Here is a 16,159-nt window from a genome sequence, read left to right on the forward strand (position 1 = left end):
CCTTTTCCTACAATGATTAATGAAATGTTCTCACAGTGATTAATGGAACATGAAGAAACGGGTTGCTTGGTGTGAGTGAAATGACTGAATCCAGCTTTCTGTTTCTTGACTTGTGTGCAAGACAGAATAAAACTCAGACAGCAGATGTGGTAAGTTAAGTATAGACTTTATAAGAATAAAAACAGTGGTTTACCCTGTTTTTTGTTTGTTTTGTTTGTTTGTTTTCTGTTTGTCTTTTTATTTTGTTTTCCTGAAGAAAGTATCTCTGTTTAAACCCATCTACTTCTAATTCTTAATTTTGTTTTAACTCACCCAGCCATTCATCAGAAGTGTCAGTTTTGGTATGCAATGATTCACTATGAAGCAAAATGAAAGCCTGCTTTCTTAGCCAATTATTAAGATATATATGCAAGTGTATAAGTAAATGCATTTTTGTGCATTTAGATATATATGCGTGTATATATATATGTACATACAAATGTTGGAAAACTATCTGTATGAAGGCAAAAATAACAGTTGGCTATAAAGTGAACAGCTGTTGTAGCCTTCTCTGTGTGTCAGGATGCAACATTGAGAGATAATTGCATAAGAAACACATCAAGAACTTCATAAACAGTTAGTTTACATAAATGGCACTTTTGTTCAAGTATTACTTGCCTGTTTGGCAGGCATAATCTGTAAAAGGGAATACCAGTAGCTTTTTTTTTTTTTTTTTTAATTTATCTTATATTCATACATTTCCTGAAAGAACAATCTGGAAGAGCTTCACAGCTGCCACAGCAAAGCTAGCTGTGGCTAGTGCCAGTCTACCCAACTTGCATTCCTGGGAGCTAATTCTGGCTGTAAAGTTTTTTTTCCTGGAAAAAATGTATTTGCACATTTAAAAATAACTATTCGCACATTTGCACTATTTGCACATTTTGAAAATCATTTGTGCAAGTAATCAAAAGAAACAAAAGGTGCACGCTATATCCACTAGTTAGACATTCTTGGAAGATATTGAAAAGGTACTGTAAGCCATGGCCAAATTAAAAAACTGGGGAGGCGTGCATATATATATATATATATATATATATATATTGCATGCAGTTCTGGTTTTGATTGGCTTCTAAAAGCAATACAGCTCTGTATGCAAGCTAATGAGCTCTTATCTGGCAGGTGGATGAGCTGCAAATGCAACATTTCTTGGGTACAGCTGTGATCTCCTGCAGTTTAGTGCAGATATCAGGGTCTCTATAACATGCTGCATTTTGTAGCCACTAATGTGAATGATCTGAAGGAACTTTGTAAGGTGATAACTAGGGGCTCTAACTGGTGGTATTTCATTACTTAACAGGAGATAGCAATATTATAGATACACTGAGTAATTCAGGATTTGACTAGAGATAGCAGTGAAAAAATGAGGAAAATCTCAACAAAGCCCAAAGTTTGTGCACAAGTTCTAGTTTCTTTTTATTTATTTATTTAGTTAGTTAGTTAGTTGTGGTGAAATGATATCCAATATTTTGATTGGGAAAGTGACACATTTAAGTGGTATTTTTGTGTAGAAATTCTTACTGGGAAAGTCTATTTTTAAAAAGATGAAGAATTTATCTTCAGTGATCTGAACCAAGTAAGTGACCACCATTCAAAGATCATTTTATGAAGGACAGAAAAAAATTTGGATCCTAAGTCGTGTCAAGAAAACGAATGAACATAAAATAATACTTCTGTTAATCTTTGTTTCCCTATTTGCCAAGTTCAGACACCAAATCAATTTCATCTGCTTATTTCATAATTTCACAAAATTAATTAATTAATTTTTCATAAGTATGTATTAAACCATACTTTAGATATAAAACAAAATCATTCTCTAAGCCAAATTAAAGTTGTACTGGAATTCATCGAGCTCAATAATTGTACTAGTCCCTCTGGTCATAAGAATGAGAGACCTCTCATTGGTCAGAGGTGAGTAGTGGTGGCCCAGCTCTACCTCTTGCAGATATATACAACTGGCAGTGTTTAAATACAGTGGGGTATTGAAAGAAAGGATAATTCTTTATTTTGTGAAAGTAACAACTAACCCCTTGTATATCAAATATGTCCACCGCAATTTGTAGTCATGTTTCTAAAAGTAGGACAGGAAAAGTAATATCACTAGTTTAAATATTCTGTTCTGTATATTAATAGATAAAAGGAAACATTTCACTGGTCTAATATTGAAGGCTTGTTTGTTTGCTTGTTTTTAGTTTAATAGAATGAAACATATTCTTAAGTCAGACCATTAAAAAAAATCCCAAAATTGTAAATGGGATCTCTATCATACACTATTATTAAGATATTAAAAGTAAAGGGAAAAAAAAAAACACACTATAACAACATTCAATTATCCAGCATGATTCAGGTGTTTAAGGACACTGATCTTTTCATAATAAGTAAGATTTAAGAGATATGGCTTTGCTTGTAGGATAGTTCATGTTGTTATGTGGAGTGGGAACATTTCTGTACTGTAAACTGCAACCCCAAGTCATATGGGGTTTTGAGCATGGATGATTTCAGACCTATTAGATATTTATTTTAGTGCTTGTGGTTGATCAGTGAGATTAGCAACTGCAGCTGGAGAAGACTTCGGAAAGTTTCAGTTTTTCATTTTATTGTGCTAAACTTGTGTTCTTTAAATACCATGCTTGTCTTTGTGAGCAGATGAAAAATGGGTAAAGAAATGCAGACTCTTTGTTGTTACGTAAGTGCATTTTGCCATGATACAGAATTCAATTTTGAAGGAGTAGACATTAATGTGAAAGTTGTCCAAAGATGTAGGCACTTCAGATCATTTTTAGCCTTTTGCTTAATTATGAAAAAAAAAAAGGGGGGGGATTAAAAGAGTTAATTTCTCTATTATGCCTTGCCATTGTACAAAGTAATATTTTTTCTATCTCATTCTAAGTCTTCAGTAACTGTTACATATTATATTTGCAATAGTTTTCCTGTGGCTATTCAGATGTCTGTTGTGAATTTATCTGTTTCTTTCTGTTTTAGTAATGGGCTTCCCTTCAAATACCTGACCATTCTTGGATCTGTTGGAATGTGCTATTTGTTGTGGGCTATGGGGCAGGAGGTGGGGAGAACAAGATGGAAGAGTTGGACTCAGTCCAGTCCACGATGGGTGGATAGTGACACTGTCATGTGTGCCCCTCTGACGGTGAAGTGAAGTGAGTATTAAACAGTAGCAATACTTTCTCCTTTTCTGTTTCCAATAATCTGCAGGTTGGGAATATGCTTCAGCAAAGTAGAAAAGGACGATTAGTACAGGCTTGTTGGATATTCCTGGGTGAGATGAAGTGGTCTCACGTAGTGTAATTTAAGCTGTTTTGCAAAGAAAAATTAGATTACTGAAGCTTAGAAAAGAATCACTTCTGTTACATGTGTCCAATGCCACATCTCCACGAGGCATCTCAGTGTCTTCTTGTTTTTGACTTACAAAACATTGAAATACCTGAAAGAGACTTATCAGACTGCCCAATACTCTGAAGTCCAAGTCTGCTCTCTGGAGAGACAGTGTTCTTTGCAAACTGGAGATTTCAGCCTTCTCAAGCAGGTGACAGAATGAAAAATGGATCTCCCATACACTAAAGAAACTGATGCAATTTGTACTGTTAGGTAAAAATGGATGAGGGGATGGGGTTGGTGGAATCTCCTTGTTTTGCAGTATTGAGAAACCAGGCTTTCATTTTCTCTTCTTTTATGGCAAATACCTGGAATGGAAAATTTGTATCTTGGGGTATTTTAATCTGCAATGGAAAGAGGAGCATTTTATGTGATTTTATATTTAAATTGAAAAATTAATGAAATTCTCAGTTCATCACTGCATCTTTTAAAAAATCCTTCAATAGCAAACTACTCTTACTTAAAATAGCATGAAGGTAAGGATTCTCACTGAGGTTATTAATATTTCTGAAATACATAAAATAGTGCAGTGGCTTTTGAAACTTCTGACCATTTCTCTTTCATCTGCAATGTTTTGTGGTTTTGTTTGCTGGCAAGTACATTTTTTCCCATTGTTCAGTGGGGCTGTAAACTGTGTGGAAGGGAAAGGCAGGATAATCAGAATACAGCATATTGAAAAGGTTGAGGTAGTAAAGCATCTGCCACAGATTATATGAGATATTAAAATTCTGATACTTAATTTCAGTGACCATAGTTTCAGAGGAAAAAACACAACGGTGCAATACAGATTTAGTTTCCTGAAAAACATTACACTGAATGGACGTGGTAAAAACTTGAAATATTCTTACTGCAATTTCAAATTGGTAATTTCATGGCTTTCAGGGGAATTTTTAGTGCTATATGAAGGAAATGCAGGCAAACAGAATGCAAAATTCAGCTCACTAAAATGCATGTGGCCTGAACTAAGACCATTATAGCTTTCTCAATACATAAGGCTATATTTTAGTCTCTCCTTACTTCCCAGTAAGAAATAAGGTGGAAAAAAAATAATTCACATCACCAGGGTGAATGAAGTTTGATTGCCTTTGTTGTTCTAAAGTGTGTGAACTGCGAATGAAGCCTTTCCTGGGATTGAGGCACTTGTAATGTTACTTTTCTTGGTGATTCTCTGGACTTTAATAATGCTTGAGCTTGTTATTCAGCATCGTGCCCAGCAAGCCCTCCTCCCCTACCTGGCTGCCCATTTTCACAACCTTTGCAGGAGCATAACAAAACTTCATCATTCAGTATGGTTGAAATTGGCTAGAAAGTTGAAAATGCAGTCGTGTGCATAGGCACTGAAAGGGATTGTGTTTGTCTTGCTGGAGAAGGAGACTCTGAAAAGACATGACGGAAACTTCACGTGGAAAAGAAAAGACAGAAAAGGCATAATTAAGGGGAAGGATAAAGATCAAGAGAGTTTATCAAGATGATTGTAATGTTTGACATGTGAGAAAGGAAAGTTCTTGTGTTCAGCAGTATTTTATGTGCATGCACATTTCTAAGCTTCCAGTAGTTCTCAAACTTTTCTGTAGTAGATACCTACCCTTTCCATACACAGGTTGATTTTCATCTCTGAGTCTTCAATTCTTGTGAAAACCAAGGTTCATTCTGGCACATATTTTCACCAGATAAGGAATATATAGTTTTTTTTGTTTGTTTGTTTGTTTGTTTTTCCTTCAAGGGAAGTTACCCTTTGGACTTTTCTTCATATATTACATATTATTATATTATTCATATATCATCTGTGGAGAGGATGGTATTTTGTAACTGTTACTTTAAAAAATAAATAAATAAATAAAGAGTCCAGGAGTGGTAAAAGATGTGGTAAATCCTCATAGTATTCTTAAAGTAAATCTTTGTTTTATCTTCCATATCTTGGCATGCATTTCTAGAGCAGTTTGAGTACCATATAAAGGACAAGTAAAGATGAAACTTCAGAGCCTGCCTGAACAGTTGGATCACGTCCACATCTCCAAGTGTCCCAGAAGTCCAGGAAAACCTCTCAGACCTTTATTGCTTGATTTTGTAGCCCAGTAAATACGGTTATATTTGCTGCTGCTTGAGGCAGGCAGCAGTCTGTCACATGTCTCAGGAAATGTGTAAAGAATGGGAAATGTATAAAGGGAACATATAAAAAGCAATGCAAGTGGACCTGGGAACTGAGGAGGAAGAAACCTTAGCACCAGTGTCACATCCCTCCTAGGGTGACCTTGGAATACTAATAGCTCACTTCAATACCCCCAAGCTTCATCACTCTGAGGGGCTTCAAAAGGGTAGACATAACATTAAAAGAAAGGAATAAGTTTTCCTAAATTTTCTTGTAGAAAAATGTAAAAGACATTACTAGTTATACTTTGCTTTGTAATTTTGTTTTGGTTTGCTTTCATCTGCAGCTCCATGAGTTTTTCACTGTGCAACATTCCTGTTTAGTTTTGACAGGTTTGTTAGCCCCAAACTGTTCTTTCTAATTCTGTACCTCATGCTAATGTCTGAGTAGTTTCTTCTTTTCCTCAAGTCATTTTGGAGAGCAGAAGCTTGCTGATCAGCACTTTACATCAACTGAAATTTCCAACATTTAGCAACAAAACTGCGAAACCTTATATGACATACAATGAGATTGCCAGCTTAGACTTCTTAATTCAGAGCTTGAATAGTTTGCACAGCCATTTTCCCCTTCCCATTATTTTCCAGCTCTTCTTTTCATTTTTAGTTCATAGCACGACTGCACAGTAGCAGATTTCACTTACATGCTGGTGTACTGCCAAGGGCAGAGAGCGAGAGAAGAAAGAAAGTGCTTTCTTGGATTTAGTTTTCCCCCCCAAGGGAAGTAACAGACCAGGCTTGGCCAGCATAGCTATTTCTATAAACTACAGCTTTCTGTACAGTTGTGTATGCAAGGAAAGTTATATTTTCAAATAATTTTATTAATTTTTCATACTTTTTTCCTTCACGTATTTAACAGACAAATAAGATATTCCATGAATAACAGTTTTAAAATGACTGCAGAGTCAATTTTTGATTAATAAATGTAATCTCTAGAAAGATTCTAAGGTATCTTACCCATCAGTGCACTTGTCACCATTTTCCATGAGTTATATCTTCAACTGTCTTTAAAAGGCAGTATGGTCTAGTGATTTGGCCTGGGGAAATGGAAGGACTAGGTCTCATCTTAGCAATGTCCTTGAATTGCTGTGTGACTGTGACCAAGTTTATTTCAGTGTATCTTGCCTTTCTGCTTGTAAAAATGAGGAAACTCTACCTTCAACAGAGTTCTGTGATCCTCTGATAAAATGTGCAATGTGAAATCCCAAGTCCATAAAATCTTTATTCATATAACTGACTTTAAGCCTTTGACCAAACAAGTTAAGAAAGTGTTCACAATGCTTCTGCTCCTTACTCACTTGGGACTCAAAGCACACATCAGTATTCTCCTGCTTTTCATAACATTTTAAATTACATGTTGAAAAAAAAATATTTGCTTTATCAAAAACTCCATCCATTTTTGTTGTCATACTGATAATTCAAAAAGCCTACCTGTAAACCAGAGTTTTAGTAACTGGATAGCATGCTGTACTGGGTAGTTTCCATAAAGTTGCTTTTACTGTCAAATTCCTTCATGTACTGAACTCATGTAAGTTTGGCAATATTATCTGGTGTAGAAACAAAACACTTTTTGTTGCTTAGACCTCTGTGATTCTAAGGCAAGGACAGATGCTAAGGAGCTGTTATGTATCATTCCAAAAGCTGTCACTTTTTGTCCTCTCTAAAACTGCTGTTTTCGTATCACTTTAAAGACCTCATTCCATTGTAATTCAAAGGGAATCTTTTGAAGGATATCAGTAGCCATTTGGAGGTTTTAATTTAACAGGAAATATTAGAAATATTAGAAATATTAGAAATATTGTCAGCTCACTCATCCTCTGTTGATATACAGTATTCATACTGCATTATGATGCCTTATGGATTTCTGTGTATTTTTAGCCCTTTTAGAAATGTATGTTTTAAGTACATCATAAAGGCACTTGGTAAATTTTTAATTGTGTGTACTCCAATCCATTTTCTAACTATTATGTAGCATCTTTGCCTTCCTCATTCTCTTTAATTTATTAAACTCTGTCTCCTGTTATTTTTCCTTGCTAAAATCAGAAAGGCTTTCTTCCTGTCTCTATTTTTTTTTTTTTCAGTATATCAGCAATTTCCAGCGTCAGTACTTGAAAAAAATGTTTTTTTGATTTTCTTCTTCAGTTTATGCTCTTGAGAGTAAAGAAAATGCTTATTACTGAAGTTTTATTATATTTGCTAGAGCAAAGAATGAAATGAATTTAGATAAATCTTGATGTTTATTAACCTGAATGAGGATGCTTTATATCAGGATAATGATAGTATCACTCATGGAGAATAATCAAATTGTTGGTATCTACTTCACATGTATTTAAAAAGAACATTGATTTTATTATTTTTGTCTGCATTCTTGCTATCTACAATGCCTAGAATAGTCTGCAATCTAATGACAATGAACTATGCAGTTATACTGATAAAAAAATTAAACTTGAATACCTGCAACTCTTTCTACGAACAAATTGTTTTCATTTTGATTTCCTAAGTATATGTTATGATGCCTGTTTCATGTATTCTTTAAGCACTCATTTTCATTTTGTATAAAAGCTGTGGTACATTTCAAATAAGTGAGCTTGTACTTGTTTGAAGTTGTCTTTTATCCACAGCAAATCCAGTGGAACAGTAAATGCTATATCAAATACTGCAAGCCACTGGCAATTTTTTATGCTTTTGCCCAATGCTTACCTTTTTATAAGTAGAATACCAAAGCTCCTCTTAACTTGCATGCAAACCAGAATGTCATATCTGATGCTTGGCTACAGAAGCAGACTCCAAGTCAGAAGAGAAATAAATCTAGAAAGGGAAAGCAAGTAAAGGTATTAAAAAAAATAAAATAAAATAAAATAAAACCACTGCTGTCCTTGGCTAAGTAAGACCTATAGAACTTCAAGGAAAACGTGATTTTTTTTTTCATTTGACACGTAGTACCCCACCAGGTCTGTGAGAGACTAACATCATGATTTTGGCTCTGCTCTTAAGGATATCATCTGAAGTGGACAGGATCTTGAGATTTCTGTAGGACATGATCCATTCATTTTAGGATTTTTGTCAGGACTCCTCCATACTATTTGCCTCCAGCATTTTAAGTATTGTATTGGGTTTATGTGGCAAGATTTTGGTAGCAGGGGGCTGCAGGAATGGCCTCTGTGAGAAGAATCCAGCAGCTACCCCATGTTAAATAAGGGCTGGTTTCAGCCAGCTCCAAAGGGATCCGTTGTTGGACAGAGCCAAGTCAATAAATGATGTTGTTTGCACCCCTGTGAGAGCAGATTTAAGAAAAGGAAAAAACTTTCTGCAAACAGCATCTGTGAGAGTAGGGACTGAGAAGCAGCCCCACAGCCCCCAAGTGCAGGAGGACAGAAGATACTCCAGGCAGGGAGCAGCAGTTCCCCTGCAGCCTGTGGAGAGGCCCCTGGTGGAGCAGGCTTTCCCCCTGCAGCCCATGGGTCACATGGAGCAGATCTCCATGCTGCAGCCCATGGAGAGCCCCTGCAGGATAAATTTGGGAAGGACGGCATCCCGTGGGAGGCAGGAGCAGAGAGTGAAGGAGCGGCAGATGACCAAGTGTTAGGAACTGACCACAGCCCTCATTCCCTGTTCCCTTGCCCTGCATGGTGGGAGGAGGTAGAAGAGTGTGGATGTGGAGAACGTTTTTAGTTTGGTTTTAGTTTCTCACTGCTTGTTATCAATTGGTAATAAATTTTATTAATCTCCCTATGCTGTCTGTTTTGCCTGTGACGATAATTGTTGAGTGATCTCCCTGTCCTTAACTCTTCAGTCCTTTCCATTGTATTTTCTCCCCCTTTCCCTTTGAGGGGGAGGGAGAAGAAGGGAGAGAGCAGTTGTGGAGCTCAGCTGCCCAGCTGGGTAAAATCACCACAAGCACCTAAGCACTTAAAAAGAAAACAAAATAAGTATTTACAAGGCAGTCCAACAGAACACTCTGATGACTCTTTAAATACAAATTACATAATATTGAGCCTTTTGTAGTTTTGATATTCACACTTTTTTTTTTTTATATAATGTTCTATCACACAGATTTTCAGATGGAAAATCTCCCACTGAATGATAGTCAGGGCAGTAAGCTGCTTTAGAGGCTCCTTTAGTCTGTTCTGATTAGCAATAACACTTCTCTAGTTAAAAGCATTGCTTGGCATGACAGTTACTTGTGATGAACATTTTTTTTTTTTTAAGTCTCTGGACATCATACTATACATGCATTTTAAATAGCAGTTTAGCTAGCATTGTTCTTGTGGAAAAACATGAGTTTCTTTGCTAGCCATCTCAGTCCTAACATTCACTTCCCTCCTATGCAGAGAAGGGAAAACAAACATTTTGCCCAGAACAACTATGCCCCAAGATCAGACAAGAGGAATTAAAGCAGAATTTAAACACCCATGAGACTCTTCCCTATTTTGCACCAGGAGGTGCTGTTTTTTATGATCCTGATAAGAAAGGCACTCAGACTCTGAAAAGAACAAGTTTAAATGCTATTTGTCGGAGTTAACACAAAACGCTATAGGTACACCTATGTCCCTTCAAATGGTGGGAGCTCTGAGCTGTGCAGCATCGAATGGGACTCTGATCACAGTGCAGCATGTGATCTGCTGCCCATATAGAGGCTCACTGGTTTGCTCCTCTGAGCTCTTACAGGATTTTCTTACAAGGAAAACAAATCTATTCATCATTTCTGCTATCCAACAAAGAGTGTTCCCATGGGAACTTGCTGCTGTAACTCTTGATAGATGCAAGGACATGTAGGTAGTTTACTTGCTAGTATTGAGTGGGAGCTGCCTGCGGTCTCCTTTGTTACAATCAACATCCCGAGGGATGTGCACAGCTGTCCCACACAGCCTGATGGTTACACTGTAGTTGCAGCACAGCTTGGGCCTGGATCTGCCCAGGTTAATGGCTGTGTGCATCACTAACTCCTTGACATACAACAATATATCTGTCCTTGGAATTGTAAAAATTGTAAAATCCTTGTAATTCTCCTCCATGGTGTGCTTTGCTCAACTTGAGTGTGACAATGCTAAGAGGTATCACTGGTGACAAATGTGGGGTTTTAACAGATTTCCCTTTGAATAATAAGGGACAAGTGAGATTTAAAAATACTGGTCCTGCCTAGGTTTGCACTGCAGTAGCTAATACCATCAAAATCATCCTTTTTGCAAGGGTAAAGTTGCAGCAAAACAGTGGTGAGTCAGGTTCAGATTTCTCTCAAATCATACTTCTAATTTGTCAGTCCTAATAAAAACACCTGAGAACCCTGAGCATGAAATTTGTTTTCATATCAGATTTGTCCATCTTTGGTTTTACAGCTTGTCCTTGTCTCCTAATTGCAATGCAAATTGAGAGGTTTTGACTTGCTGTGTGCTTGCACCAGGAGGGACATCACAGTCTGAGAGTTTTCCTTTAGTCATGTTGTGCACTGGCACTAAGGAGCGAAGCAGATGCTGTGTTAAACCACAAGAAAGTGACTTAATCCTTTTGACACCTGCACTGGGAAGCTCAGTGCTTCGTGGTGGTTTTGGTAGGAAGCAGCATGCTCTTGTCAGAGCTTTAACAACAGCAGCAGCTCGGATGGACCTCAACAGACCAGATTCATAGATGCCTTGTGGCTGGTGTTTCAAGATATCTAAATCTAAATTGACTTTGCCCTCTTTCCTGCTGCTCCAGTCTATCCTTTGTACAGTCCTCTAGACACACCCTAAAGTAAGACATCAAAAGTAGCATAGTTGCACATAGGATTGAGAATACTTGCACAACCTTAACGATTTGATGTAGCAAATTAAGCTTAGTTTGCTTTATGTAATATTTGTTGAATCCGAATTTAAGATAGTATAATAATTCACTGAAATAAACCTTCTAAGGAAATGTGGAATGAAAAGGCGTTCATCAGTTTCAGCTGTGCATGTCTGTGCCCCTGTTCATGCATCTTGTGATGCCTTTCAGTATGTGGCAGCCTGTTTGGCAACTGTTAAAAAAAAAGGAAACTTAAACAAAGAAATAATTGGACACACTTCTCCTTTGTTTTGCAGAGCTTTTTTGGGTTTGTTACTGTTCAGTGAATGGTCAGGACTGTACTTGCCATTTTACCTAAAAACTATACCAGCATGATGTTGTTCTAATTAGCATAGTTGTCGGTCTTCTGTATGTACATGGGATGGATGGATGACATATTGTGAATAAAGTCAACAATGCGAGGCTTCTCAATAGGGCATCCTGCTGGCTTAATATTCTTTGAGTGTTCTTCTCTTACTGCATTATATGTGAGAAATGATTAAACAGAGAAGTCATTAGCCAATTCAAAAATAACGGTGAAATTTCTTTCATAGAGAAAGCCCACCTGGAACTTCTCATGACAACATCAATAAACTGTCAAAGCACAAAGGATTTGGAGATTCAAGCTCCTAACCTCAAGAGGTAAAACTCTTCTAGTTTATGTTATCGCTTCATGTTGCAATGCCTAGAATAGAGTTTTGGTTAATTGAACTAATTATTTCAAATTTCACTCCCTTGTATTTAAAACAGAGTTTTTCTTAACGGCTCAGATTTTAAACAGGTTTATTAATAGTCAACAAACATTAACTCTTACCTTTTGTATAGTTCATGTGACTAAATTAGGAAACACACACACACAAATACCTAAATCAATTCCAGTGTCTTACGGATTTCCAAGCTTGCACTGTCTGTTTTTCATTTTCCCTTATTTGTGTTTGCTGAAGGCACTTCAGAAAGTACTAGGATTATTAGAATGGTAAGTATAAACTGCTGTGATTGATGTTTTCTTAACTTGTAGTGATGAGTCCAGACCACTTTTCAGTTTTATTTTTCTAGTCAAAATTAAATGTTTTCTTCTTCATTCCTCTCTAGTATATTTTATTTCAGCTGTTCCGTGGTTTGCATTTCTGAATTTGTTACTATTTTTTCTTAAGTCCCCAAACAGTTTCATAATTTAGATGCAATATTTCATGATATGGTAATTAATATCAGCACATGCAAGTTGTTGGTATTCAATTTACAGCTTGTTTAAAAAAATACATATAGTTGAATTTAACTTATTTCAGGGTTTCCCTTCTGAATCTGCTCATTCATATGAAATTTCATAAGCCAAAGGCAATCATATGGTATGGCAACATTATGTAAAAATATAGTACTGGTTCTGGAGAGTGTCTGAATATCTTTATTGAATGCAGACCTCTTTTTTTTTCCCTGTCTGGTAAACTGTAAAAATTAAAAATTCCTATTTTCCCATTTTTATTCAGGTAAGCCTTCTATAACTTCAGTTTGAGAGCTTCTGTTTTAAACAAAGCTCTTCAGATTTCATAATAACTGCTTATCCCTGTCCAAATCAGCAAGCTGAGTCAATCCTGGACAGGAGCAAGTAACAAACTTCCATGTTAATATCTCAGATCTGTGTTAGAATATAAAATCAATTTATGATGAATTAAAATCTGTAGCTTTTTTTTTTTTTTTTTTTTTCCAAAAAGGGACATCTCTGTTTAAACAGATTTCCTTATCTTCAAATAACATTTAGCAGGGGAATTTAAGGAATGAGGAGTCATTTCACAAATGGATGTATAAATATAAATCTCCATGATAAAAAATGATACAGTTACATCACTTTCAGGCAGTGCTTCTCTGACCAAGTATATAAAATAAACTTGTGTATACATTAAAATACAGCAAATGAGGAAAAAAAAAAAATCAGATTTTCCAATGTATATTTTAAATTTTGTTATTGAGAAAAGCACTTGACATAGTTGAAAGTGAAAAGACATTTCAAGCGCTCAGAATCCTTATTTATGTTGAGAACATTTTTTTCATAAGAACTATATGTCTCTTGAAGAGATGAAATGTATCTGAATTCTTTGCAACCAAAGTACACTGAAATAGAAATCACTGCTGTACAGAAGAAATATCCCTTATCAAGACAGACTTGTGGTTCCAAGGATAACGTTTTGTTACAGTAACGTTTTGTTACAGATAACAAAAAATGTTTCTTTTGCAGCCAGCCTATGCTGTCCTAACTAATGGATATTTGATTTTAATGTGAAAAGATAAAAACTTTCAGTCTTTTAAAGGGAAACATGAAACCCTAAAATTAGAGTTGGACAAAAATAATAGCTAAATAAGAGGATCTACTGTCCTAATTTTCAGATTGGTCCTGAGCTAATGCTAGTAAGGTTAACAATTTGAAGCCTGTGTGTCTGCAGCCTTTATGGTGGAAAAGATGTTTCTGAGGTGAGAAAGGAACTGCAGAGGTCCCTGGTAGAAGTGTGTTTTCACTCTCATTGTCAAGGTTTTTTATTATTATTATTTATTATTATTTTTAAAAATTATTATTATTTTTTTTAATCCCCACTTCTCCTTACCAGAAAATAATGTTTTGAGCTGATGAAAATGTGTTGTCCACGTGAAAGTCTTTATGCCAGGCATTGTTGGTCTTTACTCAAACCTGGTGTTACATGGAAAAATGACTAGTCTATTTTCCTGTTAAAATTAGAAGGAAATTAAGATTAAGCAAGTACATAAGGGAGCCCTAGAATTCAGAAGCATTGACAGTAATCATAATATAGGTATAATAATGTCCTGCCTAATCCTTAAGTAGGAGAAAGATATTAGACAGGTAATAGTATTGCCAATAATGTAGCAGACTGAAAATACTGGAGAAATAATTTCTGAGTGATGTGATTTACTTTTAATTAAGTCACCTTACCCATGTCTTGTCCTGTTCCGTTCCTCCTGTGTAAATCTTCCTCTAAACATTGATATTTAAGGTCAAAATCAAAGTAGTAGGGGTAGAAAAAACTTTTTCAGAAGGAATAAATTTGCTTTTGAAGGAGAGTTGTCAGTCACTGACAATTAATGAAACTGTGAAATAGTTTTATAAAATATTGTATTGCAGATATACAGAATGTTCCTTATCTTTTTTGTATCTTTATTTACTCAGTATGACTGAGAAACCACTTACATTTCTATACAGAAATATGGAGGTGTATCTTGCTTTTAAACAACAAGATGCTGATCTCATTCATATATGCATAGGAGGTTTTTGGAAATGGTCATACTGAAGTCATGAAGATCACTTGTGAGGTGACATATTATTTGGCGTAAGAAATGATATCAGAAGAAAAGTCATAATGTGAGTAACAATTCAGATTTTCAGGTCGTAGCTTTGATATATCAAATAACCCATTGAACTTTTTAGTAGTTTAGTAATTAATTAAAGATCAATACAGATTTTGCTTCAAGGAGCTGAATGGGATAAATGACTACTAAAGAAAGAGGGAACAGAATTCTGCAAGGTGACCTATTGGAAACGATATTCTGAATGCAGAAAATATCCATAATTGTTAAAATGTGTGCAGAGTAGGCAATTTAGATAACTAGGTGCATATAATTTCACAGACAGTTATTTCATTTCTAACTGTAATGGAAAAAATTGTTTTCATTGAATCTGAAGTCTAAGAGTACATGGGCATAATCTATGTCTTTATAACTACCAAAAATAATATGCATTTTCTATATTTTGACCATAGGAAGCATTAAAAAACACTTGAAAGTTTTCACAGGAATACAAAACCATCACAAATGAGGAAAACTTCTTTCTTGAATGTTAACTTTGTTTTATTTTTTATCTTGTGACTTATATACGTCAATTATGAATACTATATTTGTAATAAAAGCATGGGAAAACAAAATTGCAATATAATGAACTTTCTACCCACTATTCTGTTCATATCACTCTTTAAATAGTTCATGAACATTGTAAAAGGAATAAAATTGTAAAATATATCACTTCTTTATAAATCCTACCTATGGTGGTAATGGGTAAATACTCTTAAGACTGGAAAATAAATTCTTGTTCTTATCTTGTGCATTTAGAAGTTATGAGTTATTGCTATTTCACTTCATGATGGTAATTTGCTTTGTTGCTTATGTGCAAGAGTAGACAAACTTCCTAAGAAACAAAGCGAAGCCAGGAAAATGTAATTATGAAACCATAAATTGTAGCATGGCAAAATAATACATTCAGATATAAAACTCAACATAAAAGCAGAATGACATAGATTTAAAATCAATTAACTTCCTTTATTTTTTAATGTTTTGAATTGCATTAAAATGTTGTACTTTGAATATTATATTAATCCAAAAGAGCTGTCTGCTTGTTTGTTCTGTGTTTAGCAAAATGTATCCATATTTTTGTCTGCATCACTTAAAGGAGAAACATCTGGCTCTAAAACTTGTCCTTTACTAGTAGTGATCTAATGTTAATTCACCTTTGTAGTTTGTTTAAGACTGTTATTGTTCAAACTAAAAACAGATACACTACGCAATACTATGTAATATGTAATAGTACTACATAATGGACAATGCGTAACAGCCTCTTCAGGTACCCCTCTCTCTCTTAACAAATGCATGCTTGAAAAATCCAACTTCCTTTCCTAGCTAGGAGGAAGTCTATGGGATCTGTGAAGTGAATTACCATCACAGAAGAATACCATTTTTGCTTGTCATGGCTTCAGGAATGTTCTTATTCTTCTGTGTGCTCTGGAAGAACCTATAT

The 16,159-nt window shown here is 35.4% G+C and overlaps 1 long non-coding RNA gene across 3 annotated transcripts in view; it reads left to right on the forward strand.

The window, feature by feature from the left end:
• LOC106014431 (uncharacterized) overlaps positions 1-12,032 on the forward strand; it is a 62,351-nt gene extending 50,319 nt beyond the window's left edge. For 2 of the 3 annotated variants that reach the window (XR_011804286.1, XR_011804285.1), the window contains exons 3-5: positions 37-149; positions 3,019-3,191; positions 5,361-8,300. This is a non-coding gene — a long non-coding RNA (uncharacterized lncRNA). Of the gene's footprint in view, positions 1-36; positions 150-3,018; positions 3,192-5,360; positions 8,301-11,924 lie in introns of those variants that run through there. The other variant, XR_005262722.2, reaches the window with a different exon arrangement.
• Positions 12,033-16,159: the final 4,127 nt, after the last annotated feature.

This window comes from Anas platyrhynchos, chromosome 1 (genome assembly GCF_047663525.1).
Source record: "Anas platyrhynchos isolate ZD024472 breed Pekin duck chromosome 1, IASCAAS_PekinDuck_T2T, whole genome shotgun sequence".
Taxonomy (NCBI): Eukaryota; Metazoa; Chordata; class Aves; order Anseriformes; family Anatidae; genus Anas; species Anas platyrhynchos.